Source organism: Anomaloglossus baeobatrachus, chromosome 10, assembly GCF_048569485.1.
Source record: "Anomaloglossus baeobatrachus isolate aAnoBae1 chromosome 10, aAnoBae1.hap1, whole genome shotgun sequence".
Lineage (NCBI taxonomy): Eukaryota > Metazoa > Chordata > Amphibia > Anura > Aromobatidae > Anomaloglossus > Anomaloglossus baeobatrachus.
Window position 1 is genome coordinate 102,985,375 of NC_134362.1, and position 18,506 is coordinate 103,003,880.

Genomic DNA, 18,506 nt, shown 5'->3' on the forward strand with positions numbered 1-18,506 from the left:
TTGCACCAAAACTGTTAGGCTGCTTTCACACTTGCGTTCAGCGCAATCCGCCGCTGTGGAGAATAGCGCAGTCCGTTAACGCACTGTGCTATTTTCCATAGACTTGTATTGACGACGCACCGTAACGCAAGTGTGTGCGGTGCATCAGCTGGACAATGCTGCGTCGTTATGTTGATGCAGCGTCGGGCGGAGGGAATGCTGCATGTAGCGTTTTTTTGGGTCGTTAAAATAACGCACTTTGACGGATTCCGTTAGAATCCGCCAAGGTGTCTAATGATTGTCTATGGGGGCGGATTCTGCCACAATGCACTAAGCGGCGGAATCCGCTGACAGATTCCATCACGTTCTACTGCGCATGCTCCGCATGTCCAGCAGAACTATCTAAATTTAAAATCACTCCTGGTCTCTCTCCCCCCTCTCACCCTCTCTCTCATACTCACCGATCACCGGCGCGGCGCTGCACAGCTGTCACACTCTTCTGGCGGCTTCTCCTGCTTTTGAAAATGCCGGCCGCTCATTATTCCATCTCGTATTCACTGCTTTCCCCGCCCACCGGCGCTTATGATAGGTTGCAGTCAGACACGCCCCCACGCTTAGTGACAGCTGTCTCGCTGCAACCAATCACAGCCGGTGGGCGGGTCTATATCGTGCAGTACACTAAATAAATAAATAATTTAAAAAAACGACGTGCGGTCCCCCCCAATTTTGATATTAGCCAAAGTAAAGCCACACGGCTGAAGGCTGGTATTCTCAGGATGGGGAGCCCCACATTATGGGGAGCCCCCCAGCCTAAAATATCAGTCAGCAGCCGCCCGGAATTGCCTCATCCATTAGATGCGACAGTCCCGGGACTCTACCCGGCTCATCGCGAATTGCCCTGGTGCGGTGGCAATCGAGGTAATAAAGAGTTAATGGCAGCCCATAGCTGCTACTAAGTCCTAGGTTAATCATGGCAGGCGTTTATGAGACACATACCATGATTAACCTGTAAGTGAAAGTAAATAAACACATACACCCGAAAAATACTTTATTTGGAATAAAAGACAAAAAAAACCTTTCACCACTTTATTAAAATCTCCAAATACCCCTCCAGGTCCGGCGTAATCCACACGAGGTCCCGCGATGCATTCAGCTCTGTTACATGAAGCTGACAGGAGCGGCAGTAGAACACTGCCGCTCGCTGTGAGCTCCATGCAGCAACTGAAGGGAGTCGCACTGTCAGCGAGGACGTCACTGAGGTAATGTCTGTGTGTGTGCGGTAATGATGGGTGCGGTAGTGCCTGTGTGTGCGGTGATGATGGGTGCGGTAGTGCCAGTGTGTGTGACAATGATAAGTGCGGTAGTGCCTGCTTGTGCGGTGATGATGGGTGCGGTAGTGCCTGTGTGTGTGGTGATGATGGGTGCAGTAGTGCCGGGGTGTGTGTGATGATTATGAGTGCGGTAGTGCCTGCGTGTGCGGTGATGATAGGGGTGGTAGTGCCAGCGTGTGCGGTGATGATGGGCTCTCTCTATCTCGTGGCTAGAAAACTTAATGCAACTCGTTATTTCCCAGGAATCCGTTGCCTTTATTATCACACTATTTGCAAGGCATCCGTCACATGCGTCACACAACGCAATGCAACGGATGCCGTTCAATGCTGGTGTGAAAGTAGCCTAAATGGTTGTGTGATCATCATGCCCCAATATTATAGCAATATTTGACATCTGTTAAATTTCGGGGGGGGGGGGACCATTTTGCCATTTTTTCATTACAAGGGTTAAATCCAAATTGGTATAGCTAGGTCCGAATAGTCCATAGAACAAGGGTTACCTGGAAAGCTGGTGCCATATCCATTCTATGCCAGCAAGGACTTCAGGACCAGGTAAGGAGTTGCAGTCAGTTACACCGGATGATCCAGATGTTAGAGGCCCCCGAAACGCCCAGGTGTTATAATAGAAACAATTATTGGGCCCTTATATCCTTTATCCTTGTATAAATGGCTATATTATATTGATACTGAACAAGGAGATTTCTCATAATTACACATATGCTTTGATGTAAAACCTCCATTGGCATTGACGCTATTTGTAAAACCTTACGGTCATGTTTCATTGCATATCCTATATGTTCTGCAAATATTGACGGAGAATTTTCTATTTTGTGTATTTATATAACATCTTCCATATTGATCATGGTGTTTCAACTATTTTAACATTTTTTTTACCAAACTTTATCACCTTTTTCATAATAAATGATGATTATTTGCACTAGAAAAACTCTGATTTTTTTTGTCCCTCTTGAATCATGATTATGAGTTTGTGCTACCCGTGGAGTCCTCGGAAATATTGAACCCCCGGATTTTATCTAGTATGGTTATATGGAACCTTTTTCTAATATAAAAATGATTTGGTTAAATTATTCACTTACCCAATAAGTCTGCACACATTATATATGACAGAGGAGTTCGAGAGTCTAAATGTTTCAAGATTTTGAAAACAATTTGAAATCAGACTGGCACTTTATATGTTGTTGAATTTCCAGTTAATGTCAATGGGATGAAGAGCAGCAGAAAATATTGCAATAAAAGGAAAATACGTATTTTCCAGATTGTAAGACGCACTTTTTCCCCCCAAAACTAGGGGTAAAATGGGGGTGCGTCTTCCAATACGGCTTCCCTTGGCGGCGTTGGTGGAGTGGGATTATAAGAAGCAGGCTTGGCGATACTAAGGGTGTCACTGCAGTGTCGCGGCAGCGGCGGGTGCATTGAACTTCAAGAAAATGGCTGTGGAGGCGACGTGTGCACAGATTGACGTGATGGTCTTAAAGAAAATGGCAGTGGAGACCTTTATGCAAATGAGCTGCCTCCGCGGCCATTTTCTTGAAGTCCATCTTGTCAACCGCGGGCGATTAAATGGAGTCTACAGTCAGATCAGGTGCCCACCATCGCAACAGCACCCTGATGCCCCGTCCTTATTTTTTCCTAGTGTCCTCCTCTAAATTTTGATGCGTTTTATAATCCAGGGCGTCTTATAAACTGAAAAATACAGTAACTGAAGAGCTCACTCCGCACGTGGCATCCTTTTTTTTTTATAAAAAAACAGAATATTTTCCGTAAGGCCAGTGTCATACATCCACAAACTGCGGATGTGTGAGTCCGGCCTAACGAAGACAACTTCCTGCTGCCTTGAGAACAATGACAGTTACTTCACCTTTTGGTTCTTGAACAGAATGAGCTATGTTTGTCAAGGTCTGTAATTCCGATGGCCCTGGCAGTAAATGGTTGTAAGCAATCAATTACTTTTAATTGCTGTAGATAATTGACTGACTTGTTTTATTATTTAAATCCATCTCCCCTTGGCAGGATGGGTGATTACATAACACCTGTTTGAGTTGAGCTAAACACATATGTCATAATCCACCAGGTGTGGCATAATCTCATTTCTGCACCACCCCACTAAGATTTTAATTACTGTTTTAGTAGATTCCATTGAACGAAACACCCCTGAGAGCTGTGCTCTTCAGCCTGTGTGATCTTATATCCTGAGCCACCAACATTTGACGTCTGTACCCCCAAAGCCCTGACTTTGACACTGGCCTTTTAACACAGTATATTCCAGCATGTCAGCAGGGTGGGTTTTGGACTTTTTTTGGCTAATTTCACTGCAGTCTTCAATGCAATTTAACGAAAATTAAGCAGAAATGACAATTTACATATTGTAGTGTGGATAAGCATATGTTTTTTACTTTTAGTTATTTTATTGAAAACTTTTTTTATTACTTTTTTCCTCCATTGAGCAAAACTTAAAAATACACTGTGTGCAGAATTATTAGGCAAATGAGTATTTTAATTGTATAATACTTTTTATACATGTTGTCCTACTCCAAGCTGTATATCCTTGAGAGCCAACTACCAATTAAGTAAATCAGGTGATGTGCATCTCTGTAATGAGGAGGGGTGTGGTGTAATGACATCAACACCCTATATAAGATGTGCTTAATTATTTGGCAACTTCCTTTCCTTTGGCAAAATGGGTCAGAAGAGAGATTTGACTGGCTCTGAAAAGTCCAAAATTGTGAGATGTCTTGTAGAGGAATGTAGCAGTCTTGAAATTGCCAAACTTTTGAAGCGTGATCACCGAACAATCACGCGTTTCATGGCAAATAGCCAACAGGGTCGCAAGAAGCATGTTGGGCAAAAAAGGTGCAAAATAACTGCCCATGCATTGAGGAAAATCAAGCGTGAAGCTTCCAAGATGCCATTTGCCTCCAGTTTGGCCATATTTCAGAGCTGCAATATTACTGGAGTATCAAAAAGCACAAGTTGTGCCATACTCAGGGACATGGCCAAGGTAAGGAAGGCTAAAAAACGACCACTTTTGAACAAGAAATATAAGATAAAACGTCAAGACTGGGCCAAGAAATATCTTAAGAATGATTTTTCAAAGGTTTTATGGACTGATGAAATGAGGGTGACTCTTGATGGACCAGATGGATGGGCCAGACTCTGGATCAGTAAAGGGCAGAGAGCTCCACTCCGACTCAGACACCAGCAAGGTGGAGGTGGGGTACTGGCATGGGCTGGTATCATGAAAGATGAACTTGTGGGACCTTTTCGAGTTGAGGATGGAGTGAAGCTCAACTCCCAGACCTACTGTCAGTTTCTGGAAGACAACTTCTTCAAGTAGTGGTACAGGAAGAAGTCGGTATCGTTCAAGAAAAACATGATTTTTTTGCAGGACAATGCTCCATCACATGCATCCAACTACTCCACAGGGTGGCTGGCCAGTAAAGGTCTAAAAGGTGACAAAATAATGACATGGCCCCCTTGTTCACCTGATCTGAACCCCATAGAGAACCTGTGGTCCCTCATAAAATGTAAGATCTACAGGGAGGGAAAACAGTGCACCTCTCGGAACAGTGTCTGGGAGGCTGTGGTGACTGCTGCACACAATGTTGATCGTAAACAGATCAAGCAACTGACAGAATCTATGGATGGTAGGCTGTTGAGTATCATCATAAAGAAAGGTGGCTATATTGGTCACAAATTTTTTGGGCTTTTGTTTTTGCATGTCAGAAATGTTGATTTCTAAATTCTGTGCAGTTATATTGGTTTACCTGGTGAAAAATAAACAAGTGAGATGGGAATATGTTTGGTTTTTATTAAGTTGCCTAATAATTCTGCACAGTAATAATTACTTGCACAAACAGATATCCTCCTAAGATAGCCAAATCTAAAAAAAACCCACTCCAACTTCCAAAAGTATTAAGCTTTGATATTTATGAGTCTTTTGGGTTGATTGAGAACATAGTTGTTGATCAATAATAAAAAAAAAAACACAAAAATACACCTTGCCTAATAATTCTGCACACGGTGTACACAAAAAAAATATGGTTACTACTGAAGTACCTATAGAAACATTTCCTATAACTGTTTCCTAAAGTTTCCAAAAAATGACATCAGATGCTCCACTGTGATAGTGGTACAGCTTTAATATTTGCAGACCTAGATTTGGCCAGTTACCTATAAATCTGTTCCATCTCCATTGGCAGAAATAGATCATTATATCTTGTTCAATAAACGTGGTTTCCAAAGCCTTATTTCAGCAATGGTCATTCTAAAGAATCTGTCACACCCCCTACTATATATATATATGCGCATGTGGCTATTTCAAGGACAAGTCCAGCATGACCTTTACATGGCCTGCTTGTTCCTCCGTTACTGAGAATTGATGTAGAACTGAAGTTGAAGGGCTATGATATATCTGAAGCCTTTGTCACTCAATTCAAACGCTGATTTCTCAGTAATGGAGGAACGGACTCGTAATGTAAAGGTATTGATGGAGTTTTCTTTGAAAAAGCTTCATTCACATATAGTGTGGAGGTGAAATGCTCTCCCGTATCTACATATATTTAAATAGATATGATCAAGGGATCCTTTGCTGGTTTTCATCATCCAATTGTAAAGTGGATAAGATCACCATTGTGATATCTGAATCTAAATAGGCAAGATCAGTTTATTGTTAAATAATTCACTATGAAAGCCGTATGCCTGAATGAATAGGGGCAGAAACGTGCCATGTTGCTTGTAAATGTATGGAAATTTTGTGTATTAAGCAAATGCAAATATTTAATAGGATTTAATATCTTTTTTGATAAGTTGCATTTGCAATATTTTCACTTGGTCTAAGGAATAACGGTTCTCCTTGTGAAGAGTGACATTACTGGCATGTCAGTGTAAGGAGGCTTATAAGCCGTGAAATGCTCCTCTGGGAAATTAAACATGTACTTTACCTCTTCAGAGAGGACTATAGTGCCATCTATTGGTAGTAACAATCCAATCACAACATATTCAGAAAGTGTGTTTTCAAATAGTTGAATTTGGACAGCTCCAATTCAGACATTTTGGACAATCTAAAGTTATTGAGCTAGTGGTTTGTTTAATATGGCTTAGTTTATTAGAAGCAAAGAACTTTCCTTATAACCTGGAGACCTGGTGTGCAGAGATGTCTTCCCTTATTCCAGTGGGGTGCCAGAAGCAGTGGCTAGGGCTGTTATTGTTCTTCCTCCATTTATGAAGCCTTTGAGAACTTACCAATGATTACGACTCTCTGTCCATATTCTCAACTTCTCGCAGTCTTCACGTGCTTGTGTGTGACCTGTTGCTGATTCTGGCACACCGGGTGGGTGACCGACACATAGCTTTTACAGTCCATCAATACTAACAGGTGTCCAGGACATGTCTCTTGTATTGACCATGTGTGTTTTGTATGATTAGGTAGTCATCCGGAATTTGATGCCTGCAAATAAACTTGGGAATTCAGCAGCGTAAGACGGGGCTTAAGTCATCAGCCTCTGCAGACAAAAGGTGCCAGGTTGTTCCAACAAATATTATTACCTAATAATTTGTATGTTGTTTAATTACAGACATTACTAATAAAGATTAAATGCTATGTGGGTGGTGTGGAACAAATAACATTTGTTTATTCACTATAAGTAATTATGCAATTAAATTATCCAGTGTCTCCAGTCGGAGGATAGAAAATGTCTCTGCTTTCATATTTACGTAAAGGATTTGTCTGCTGCCACAAAACTCATTTTCATAAGTGTTTTAATTTTAGCTTCTTTATAGACACCTTCATACTTTAATATAGTTGGGTCTATTCCAGCACATTTTGCCCGAGTTCAATAACCCTCATTAGGGCCTTTGAAGGGGGGATGTCTTGTTCCAGCTATTAGCCAAAGAGGTGAACCAATGGAGAACCAAAAGTAGCTATCAGGGATCACTGCTCAAGCTGAGCTAACCGTTGTGAGGAGCATTTGTCATGAGAATGCTGTTGTACATGTTTCCATCAGTCATTTCATTTTTAATCTGGTAAAATGGCTTCTGAATACTGATTAAGGCAATATACACACATTGAGTATTTCAGTTTTTTACCTCAGTATTTGTATGACAAAACCAGGAGTGGGAAATAAATTCAGAAGTGGTTCCCATGTTTCTAATACACCATATTTTTTGTTTTATAAGATGCACTGGATTATAAGACGCACCCCAAATTTAAAAGACGAAAATAGAGGCAAAAAAATGTCAATGTTAAAATGAGGGTCCATCTTATAATCCTAATGTGACTTATAATAGCTCACCATGGGGAGTGGTGGTGGTGGAGAGGCACAGGAGGCAGGGTCGGCGATGCTGCGGACTTGGAGGAGGGGTTGTCGCGGCTCAGGAGGGTCAGTGGATGGAGGATCGGCGATGCTGCGGGCTCAGAGGAGGGATTGTCGCAGCTCAGGAGGGTCAGTAATACTGTGGGCATTGATCGGGCGGCATTGATCTGCCAGCATACTACGGGCTCCGTTGAACTGTTGGCAGTTGACGAATGGACTTCAAGAAAATGGTTGCTAAGGCAGCATGTGTGCAGATTGGCCACCGCGGTCATTTTCTTTAAGTCCTTTACATCAAGTGCTGGTAGTTCAATGGAGCCCCCAACGCGCTGGAAGATCAATGGCGTCCGCCGCCGCTATACCCCCGAGCCCGCAGTTATCTCCGACCCTCTGTTCTGTGACCCTCCTGAGCTGCTCCAGCGCAGTGACATTCCCCCCTCCTCCAAGCCCTCAGTATAGCCGAACTTGCGCCACCACCGCTGCCCCAGTAAGGCTTATCTGGACTATGACGCCCCCCCATTGTTCCCCCCCAGTGTTGGGGGAAAAAAAGTGCATCTTAAAATCTGGAAAACAAGGTACTTTTCCTCCTATTGTTCCACTCCTGGTTTTTGGCTACAAATACTGAGGTAAAAAACTGACCAAATATTCAATGTCTACATGTGGCCTTAGGGGACAATCCCTAATTAAAATACAAATCTTCGAAAATTGCCCGTCATATTGACCTCACACATTAAAAATAATAATTTGTAAGGCTCAGTAAATAATTATACGGGCTTCACCCCATAACCTCATTCATTGAAAGGCGAACCCCTCCTTAGACTCAATCGCTTGAAAATCTCAGTTTCTCCGTTGTATGTTACCAAGGAGATGCATGAGCTACATGGGGGCTGCATACACAAACTCTGATGTTGTCCTGTTTTAGGTTTGTTAGCATGCTAAAATAACTGCTTGAAAAGGTGGACATAGCTTTATATCTAGACGTATTGCTTATACATTGCAGTGCTAGGATTTTCCTTCCGATTTTCAACTTATTTGACTCATTGCAATGAATAATATGAAATCGGCAGAAAACAACAAATTGTGCATGAAATATATTCAGATTTGTGACACAATATGAATCTGATTTCTTTTTATTTATTTATTTTTAATGGCAAGCATTCTGTAGTGACATGAACATGACGAGTATAAATACTGTATCCAACCAGACAATCCGCCATTGCCTAATATTTCAGGCACTTCTTTCTCTAATAGATTAATGCACATTGTACCGTATGATCTGCATGAAGGACTGGAAGTAGCGGCTGCCTCATCAACGTGATAGTCATATACCCATCCCTAAGTGGGTAATCTTTTGTAGAATGTTTTTCATCTATTCATACTAGCCACAAAAATACTTCTCCCCAAGTGACAATATAAATCTGAGCAAAGAGAATGAACTTCACACCTGACCGAAATTGCTCTTTAAGAACCGATGTGCTCGCACCTGATTATTGCCGGAGTTAAGGAAGTGAAAATACATCTGTTTATTGAAGGGGAATGATCTACATTAGGAATCAAGTACTTGGGAATTGTCTTGTACATTCAAGGGTGTGCAGTTGTGAAAGGGTTAATGTACTCCTGGGAAATCTGCAGTGCAAATGACAAGGTTTTAAGGAGGAATGGAGGGGAGAGAGGCAACAGCAACAGGTGTGTTCCTCATTATTAGGTGAGCACACCTTTCAAACAATGGCCAGCTGGGGAGTTAGGAGTGCTTAGCTGGATCCCTGCTAATCATCAGGTCTACACCATTGTGTAAGTGAGACAAACAGATGTCTGCATTCTCCTGTCATGCAGGTGTTGTGCGGAGGACAGTGGGCTACCCACACTGGGTAAAGAACCACACACCTGGGACACCAGGCCATTTTACCTTCCAAGCTGTCTTGCATTAGAGAGAAGTGTAGATTATACAGTATCGTTGTCCTAAGTTGTCATGTCATCTCCCTCCCATGTAGGAGTACACTATTAGGTAAATGACTGAATCCATCACCCTTTACTGGGTTGATTTAATGGATAACCTATGGAACGTCCATATAGTATGCAGCCATAGGTGTGTACAGGGAGACTGTGTGATGCTGTATAATGCCACATTACCAGGTAGCGCCAATGGGGCAGCATGCAGACCATACGCAAAAGAAATAGCTAGTACTGTATGTTGGTGACTAGGTGCTGGGTACTGTTTCTTACAAAGCTAGAGTTCTAGGTCTGAATTGGACGGAGGCCACACTTGCCTGCAGCTTCTATATTTTCCTCCATGTTCCTTGGCTTTCCTCTGTATACTTAGATTTCCTCCTACTTTCAGTAAGATACTGATGTATTTGGAGTTCTGTGTAATTGGCTCTGGTATGTGAGAGATGGGGAATTTAGGCTGTGAGTCGTAATGGGGGAAGGCCTGATGTGAACGGGGGCGATCTCTGTACAGCTCCATAGAGCATGTTGTTGGGTCTTTATAAGCAGCAGGAAATGTGTAAATATCCTCTGTACCATGGTATGGAAAGGAAGTGTAAAAACTCCATTGAATAACCTGCAAAATACCAAGGCATTTCAAATAAAAATGAAACAATAGCTAGTAACTTAATGGCACCTGCACACCATCAGTGTGTACGTCATGCGCAAAGCTATATTGGGAACCCATCGTCAGAAAGTGACCTGTTGTTGAAATCAGGTTTTTGTGTTACATCTATTTTTCAAATAATTTGGCCAGTGTTCTCTTTTTTCAGATCATGATCTTGATTAAAATGAAAATGTGTGAGCTTGTAATTTTCAAACTGGCCATTGAGGTTTTTTGGGGATCCTATTTCTTGTCCTTTCTGAAAGAGATTTCATTATGCTCATTATCAGATATCAAGCCTAGTAAAAGCTGAAGATATAGGCACCAAATAGGAGGACAAAGATTTTGGAGAAACTGAATATAACGCAAAATGTTTCAAAGATGAACTGCTTTCTTCCTCAAGCCCACATTGGGTTATTTACTTGAACAAGAAGGGAGGTCGCATTTAAACTCATTACCAAATTAAAGGTTTGATTCCACAATATTCAGTCCTTCTGAAATCCTTGTCTTCACGTGTGGTGCCCATATCTCCATAAAAGAAAATACACTCAACATAAAATTCTGATTTAAACAATAGGTCATTTTCTGATGATAACTTCCCAAGCATACTTCCCTCACCCTTTCACCATCATACTCCTGTGTCTAGGATGCTCAGATGACCATATTGGAGACCTGCTTTAGCCCTTTCTAGGCTTGATGTATAGCAGTGTTTCTCAACTCCAGTCCACAAGACCCATCAACAGATCATGTTTTCAGGTTTTCCTCAATATTAGACAAGGAATAATTCCATCACCTGTGCAACATTAATGAAAGCCTGTAAACCTGATTGAGGAAAATCTGAAAACATGATCTGTTGGTGGGTCTTGAGGACTGAAGTTGAGAAACACTGCTGTAAAGGGTTAAGTAAAATCTAAAATGGGTATGCTTATGTTACTCCTTCAGAAATACCCAGGAAATCAGACTTAAGGTCCAGTCACACTAAGCAACTTACCAGCGATCCCAACAACGATAGGGATCGCTGGTAAGTTGCTAGGAGGTCGCTGGTGAGATGTCACACTGCAACGCTCCAGCGATCCCACCAGCAACCTGACCTGGCAGGGATCGCTGGAGCGTGGCTACACGAGTTGCTGGTGAGCTCACCAGCAACCAGTGACCAGCCCCCAGCGCCGCGTGGAAGATGCTGCGCTTGGTAACTAAGGTAAATATCGGGAAACCAACCCGATATTTACCTTGGTTACCAGCGCACGGAGCTACACGTGCAGGGAGCAGCGCACACTGAGCGCTGGCTCCCTGCTCTCCTAGTACAGCACACATGGGGTTAATTACCCGATGTGTGCTGCAGCTAAATGTGCACAGAGCAGGGAGCAGCACACAATGCTTAGCGCTGGCTCCTTGCTCTCCTAGTTACAGCACACATGGGGTTAATTAACCCGATGTGTGCTGCAGCTAAATGTGCACAGAGCAGGGAGCAGCGCACACTGAGCGCTGGCTCCCTGCTCTCCTAGCTACAGCACACATCGGGTTAATTAACCCGATGTGTCCTGCAGCTACATGTGCACATAGCAGGAGTCGGCACTGACAGTGAGAGCGGGGGAGGCTGGTATCAAAGGTAAATATCGGGTAACCAAGGACAGGGCTTCTTGGTTACCCGATGTTTACATTGGTTACCAGCCTCCGCAGAAGCCGGCTCCTGCTGCCTGCACATTTAGTTGTTGCTGTCTCGCTGTCACACACAGCGATCTGTGCTTCACAGCGGGACAACAACAACTAAAAAATGGCCCAGGACATTCAGCAACAACCAACGACCTCACAGCAGGGGCCAGGTTGTTGCTGGATGTCACACACAGCAACATCGCTAGCAACGTCACAAAAGTTGTTCGTTAGCAGCGATGTTGCTAGCGATGTTGCTTAGTGTGACAGGGCCTTTAGGAACAGCCAAATCAACTTTCCAGTGTGAGTACCCAAACAAGCAGCTCCTCATAGCTCAGCTTCTTAGACTCCAGTAAATTGGACTTGTTATGCATTTTCAGATTAAATAGGTCATCAACTACTTGGATACCCCCTGCTGAATTACTATGTTTCCCCCAAGTAAAATAATAGCAGCTATACTGCCCTCTGGTGCGGGCGCCGTTCCAGCAGAGTTGGCGCTAACTCTCTCGCGGCTCTTGTGACATTAGGTCATGCAATCTCTGCAGGCAATCAGTGACTGCTTCACTGTCCCCTCCTTAAGGCATGTCTGAAATCCTTAGGAGGTGTCCGAGCAGCCTCAGTTTAGACTTCCTTTGAATTTCAGTTAGATCCAAAGGAGGGACAAGTGAAGTGGCCACTTATTGACCACAGGAATTGCGTGACAGAGCCAGTGCCAGCAACCCTGCAACAGTGCCGGCAGCGGAGGTGAATATAGCTGCTATTAGTTCACTTGGGAGAAACAGGGATTGAGAAGGAGTTGTCAAGTAGTGGACAACCCTTTTAAGATATCGGTTTCTCAGTGTTTTGTTAAGCAAGCACTGGGCTGTGTGCCTAAAGGTAAGCCAATAAAACAGACTATCGCTCCTTGTCATTTAGCTCAGACTAATTGCATTGCTTGAAAGGCAAACACAATAATTATTAGATAAGGTTAGAATTAAAACACATGCATAGAAAGTAGACATGTACTCTTTGCTATTCACTGCACTAATAAATGAAAAAGACTTAATTACATTAATAAGGTGTTTAACAATCACTTTTAATTTGCAACATTGTTTTATCTGTATTAGAAGGCTATAGAAGAACATCCAGAAACAGACTGCCATACTTAATAAGAACAGAAACCTATTTGCTGCGTTTTTTGCAGCATTTTTTCACTTTTTCGTTGCTTTCTATGGGTTAAAAATGCTGAACAAATCCTCGGGCTACGTTCCCACTATGAGCTTTAGATGAGTTTTTGACACTATTTTTGCTGCGTCAAAATCACAGCATCTTACCGTCCCCAATATATTCTTGGTCGTGGACACACTGGCCATCAGCACGTATGGGGTTTGTCCAGTGTTGAGTAGAGGGTTTTAAAAACACATGCATCAAAAACTTTCTTTCCTCCCCCCCCCCCTCTGTGAGGGAACTCTGAAAAGTTTGGCTGTGTGGGGGGCATATAATTGACTAATTTCCCTATCCACATTTGTGCATGGTAGTTGTCCTGCTCTTACCCTCATTTTGCATCTTTTTGCAGCCCCCTAGCCCTTACTATGACCATTTTACAGCACAAAAGGTCCCCATGGGGTTCGGGGTCAAATTCGAATACTGAATCAACCTTTTAACTACAGTTCAGGTGAACCTGAACATCCATGGATCACTTCCTCCCTATCTCTTATACTATTTAAAAAAAAAAAAAATGGGCAAAAACTTTGACCTTGACTGCTACATGGACACTCCGCCTCAGGGCAGACTATCCATGGTTGGATACTTTATTTTTTACACCTGTAGCAATGTGACTAAATGAAACCCTGAATTCATTAATTAAGAGGCATATCCCAATATTTGTGTCCATATAGTGCATGTGTGTATATACGTATGTGCCATTATTTATAGAGAAACATTAAGCCTATGTGCGCATGTCTGCGTTTTGCCGTGACAAATATTCTGCAGCGTTTTGTCATAGCCATAAAGCTGCATTTTGGATGTATTTGGAGTGCAGAATGGATGCAGAATGTATGCGTTCTGCATGCTTGCTCTGCCAAAGACAGAGTGGGAAAAGAATTCAAAACGCACAAAAGAAGTGACATGTTGCTTTTAAAGAATGCAGCGACTCGGCCACAAATTTCAGCATGCAAATCGCTGCGTTCTGAAACGCAACGTACGCATGGAATCTGCACAAGTTACATAGACTTTGCTGGGGACACAGAACGCATGCGTTTACACTGCAGTGCTAGACACAGCGTAAATACATGCAATACGCACACGTGCACACACAGCCTAAGAGATAAACTCATGAGAATATCTAAGTACACAGTCTATGATTTTTTTAATTACGTAACTGGACATGATAAAAAAAAAATGTCTGGTCTTTGAAAGTTTTTAAAATTAGGTTCTTACAACCTCAGATGAAGAATAACTTATACCGTTATAATATATTTAAAGAGAAGCAATTACCAGGATTTTTGTATATAACCTAAAGCCAGTGCTATACTGGCACTATCAGGCTGATTCTCTACATACCTGGAGTGGTCAGCTCAAATGTTTAGGATATGAAATTAAAAAAAGTAAAGTTTATAAAATTAACTGCTTGTTGAGTGGCAGTTGCAATGGAGCAGATAATATCTGGGGGAATTCATAGTTATCACCTCCCTCTGTTAGAATTAGCATAAGTATTATACAAACGAATCACTTTGTCTCTTGCAGGAAATGTAATTTCATATCCTAAACATTTGAGCTGACCACTCCAGGTATGTAGAGAATCAGCCTGATAGTGCCTATATAGCACTGGCTTTAGCTTAAATATGGAAATCCTGGTGATTGGTTCCCTTTTAACAAAATGTAGGCCAAAATGCAGACTCTGTGTGAAAAATTACATACACCCTTACTGCTTTTATAGGAGTTAAGTGGACAAGTAGCAGCCAATTACTGCTGATCGAATGCCGTTGATTATTATTTATTTATTTTATTTTTTAATCAAAAGTATAACCACCTATATAAAAGCAGAAGTTTTGTTAGTTTGCTGACACAGAGCATTCAGGCTTATATTAACTTAATGCCAAGGAGAAGAGACATCAGCAATGTTCTTGGAGAGCAATGGTTAAAGTCCACCAATCTGGGAAGAGGGGTAAGGCCATTTCCAAACATTTGGAGTCCATCATGCTACAGTGAGAAAGACAAGAATCCCAGGAGTGGACATACCAGAAAATTCACAAAAGGTCAGACTATGCAATGCTCAGAAAAATAGCAAAAAAACACAAGGCCTATACCTCAGATTCAGAAGGTTTCAACAAGAGATGAGCGAAACTGTTCAGTTCAGCGGCTGAAAATGAATTTTAAATTAGGATTAGTTTGGGTACCCGGACTTGAACTGAACCCCAATAGGAATCACTAATTGAGCAGTTCGGGTCTCTGTCCACATGCAGCCAGCCATAAACAAAACACTTCCGGGGCGGGTGGAGTATACACTACATCCAATCATGCTGTTGTCACCTCCGGTGGGAGCTGTTCAAATACTGCAAGTGGCTCACACCGGGCTGAGGAATGAGTGTACCCGAGCACAACGATGCTCCCGCAAGTGGTGTTCGTATGTTACGCACCCGAACTCTGAGTCTGAACTCTGTTTTTTTTTTGTGAAGTCTGTGTTTGGTATGAATGTGGGTTCACTCATCTCTAGTTTGAACATAGTTACATAGTTACTAAGGTTGAAAAAAGACCTAGGTCCATCTAGTTCAACCTTCCTCCACAAGTTCTACATTTTGTCACTAAGTCACTTATAACCAACAATGTTGTGTGCACTGAGGAAATCATCCAGCCCTTTTTTAAAAGCTGCTATAGTATCTGCCATTACTATCTCTTGTGGTAGGGCATTCCACAGTCTGACTGCTCTACCTGTAAAGAACCCTTTCCTATTTAGCTGTCGGAATCGCTTTTCTTCCACTCGCATTGAGTGCCCCCTGGTCCTTAGTATTGTCTTTGGAAGAAATAAGTCATGTGCCAGTCCTTTATATTGACCACACATGTATTTATACATATAAATGAGATCTCCTCTGAGACGTCTTTTTTCTAAGCTAAACATATCTAACTTTTTCAACCTGTCATCATATGGGAGGCCTTCCATTCCTTGTAGTAGTCTAGTTGCCTGCCTTTGAACAGACTCTAACTTCTGAATGTCCTTTTTAAGATGTGGAGCCCAAAACTGGATCCCATATTCCAGATGTGGCCTTACAAGTGATTTATAGAGGTGTAACAGTAACAATACGTTGGGATCACGGGATCTTATCTCTCTTTTAATATACCCTAGAATCGTGTTTGCTTTAGCAGCTGCTGCTTGACATTGAGTGCTGCTGCTCAGCTTATTTGTAATGAGAATACCCAAGTCCTTCTCCTGTTCTGTAGTCCCGAGTTTACTTCCATTTAATGTATACGCAGTTATAGGATTTCTCCGTCCTAGGTGCATTACTTTACATTTAATATCCTACATAGTTTGGTGTCATCAGCAAAGACTGACACTTTACTATCAATCCGATCCACAAGGTCATTAATAAAGAGATTAAAAAGAATCGGTCCTAGCACAGATCCCTGCGGCACCCCACTGCTGACTATAGCCCATTTAGAGAATGCACCATTTATGACTACTCTTTGTTTCCTATCTTTTAGCCAATTCCTTACCCAGTTGCATATAGTTTCCCCTAGTCCTTGCGTCTGGAGCTTTAGTATAAGGCTATTATGTGGTACAGTATCAAATGCCTTTACAAAGTCCAAATAAATCACATCAGCTGCATTACCGATATCCAGGTTTGCACTTACCCCCTCATAGAACCCCAACAGGTTGGTTAGACATGACTTATCTTTCATGAATCCATGCTGTGTGTCAGTTATTATATTATTTTCTGCAACATATTTTTGCATGTCATGCTTTAAAATGCCCTCAAACACTTTGCATACTACTGATGTCAGGCTTACTGGACGGTAGTTGCCTGGATTTATCAGTAAAGCAAGGATTTAAAATATAACTTTTAATAAATATAATAATAAAATCATGATAGATCAAAGTGCAATGTAAAGTATAATAAAAGGAAGGATCTCACCCAGTTCTTCTCCTGAGAGATCCACACCACTGTACAATCCAAGGCGGGCGGGCACCAGACCAGGTGCCCGCCCGCCTTGGATTGTACAGTGGTGTGGATCTCTCAGGAGAAGAACTGGGTGAGATCCTTCCTTTTATTATACTTTACATTGCACTTTGATCTATCATGATTTTATTATTATATTTATTAAAAGTTATATTTTAAATCCTTGCTTTACTAATATTACATTCAGGATTTAGGCTGCATCTCCTTGCCGGTTGGCAGGTTTGCTTTTCTTTCTGCCTGGATTTATCCTCTTACCTTTCTTAAATATCGGTACCACATCAGCAATCCTCAAATCCTGAGGCACCAACCCTGTTACAAGCGAGTCTAAAAAGATGAGATACAGCGGTCTGTCAATTATGGAGCTCAATTCCCTCAATATTCGTAGATGAATGCCATCTGGCCCTGGGGATTTGTCAATGTTTAATTTACTCAGACGTAGGCGTACTTCTTGTGTTAAATTAATTATATTGGGTGGTGAACTTTGATTTTTCACTCGTTGAATGATCCCTGGTACAGTCAGTTCCTTGGTGAACACAGATATGAAATGCCTATTTAATATCTCAGTCTTTTGTTTGTCCTCTATAACTAACTTGTTATTATATTTTAAGGGGCCAATACTATCCTTTGTTTTCCTTTTGACATTAATGTATTTATAAAAGATTTTGGGATTTATTTTAATGTCATTGGCGATTTTTGTTTCAGTAGCTAGTAAAATGATGAAGTAAAGACTCAAGAAGTGTGGCTTTTCTGAAAGGGTTGCATTTAGTAGAATTGAATCAGAACAAGCCACAAGATTTATGGAACAATGTCCTTTAGCCAGACGAGAATAACATGGAGGTTTTTGACCATAATATCCAACATTTGTTCAAAACCTAAAATGGCATTTATTCACAAACACCTCATATCAAGTGTTAAAGGGCTTAAAGGGTACTTTATGCATCTATATTTGGAAAGATATTCAATATCAGATCAGTAAGGATATGATACCAGGCACCCCACCGATCAGCTGTTCTTTATGCTGGCAGTGACCGGATATCCTTAGTTGTGGAGCAGAACAGCTCAGCTGTCAAAGTACAGTGGCCGTACAGTAGCACCCTAGTTTTACTAATACCTAAAATCATACAATTCAAAAAGGGCGTATTTAGTTTTAATGATATTTATACACCAAGGAAAAATTACGAGTGATCTCGGCTGTGAGATCATGGGTCTTCTACTGCCTCCATTGTTGTGATACACTACATTTGGGGTAGCACATCAGCATTTATATCATTTATACTCTGCAATCTTTTACTATCTGTTATGTTTGGATGGGGATCTCTATGCCCCTTTTGTCCATGGATCCTCCAGCCCAAATATCTGTGTTAGGCTATGTGCCCACGCTAGAATGTCCCTGCGGATTTTTTTGCCTGAAAATCTGCGACTTTCGCGGCAAATCCGCACCCGCGGATTTGCAGCGAATTTACCGCGGATTTGCCGC

General features: G+C 41.9%; 1 protein-coding gene and 1 long non-coding RNA gene across 7 annotated transcripts in view; one reads left to right on the forward strand and one right to left on the reverse strand.

Annotated features, from left to right (window-relative positions):
• Positions 1–18,506, forward strand: part of ELP4 (elongator acetyltransferase complex subunit 4) — a 687,452-nt gene that overhangs the window by 116,574 nt on the left and 552,372 nt on the right. The window lies entirely within an intron of this gene.
• The window catches only part of LOC142254489 (uncharacterized), a 32,310-nt gene continuing 20,305 nt past the window's right edge, over positions 6,502–18,506 (reverse strand). The window contains exon 3 of the long non-coding RNA XR_012727237.1: positions 6,502–6,777. This is a non-coding gene — a long non-coding RNA (uncharacterized LOC142254489). The remainder of the gene's footprint in view (positions 6,778–18,506) is intronic.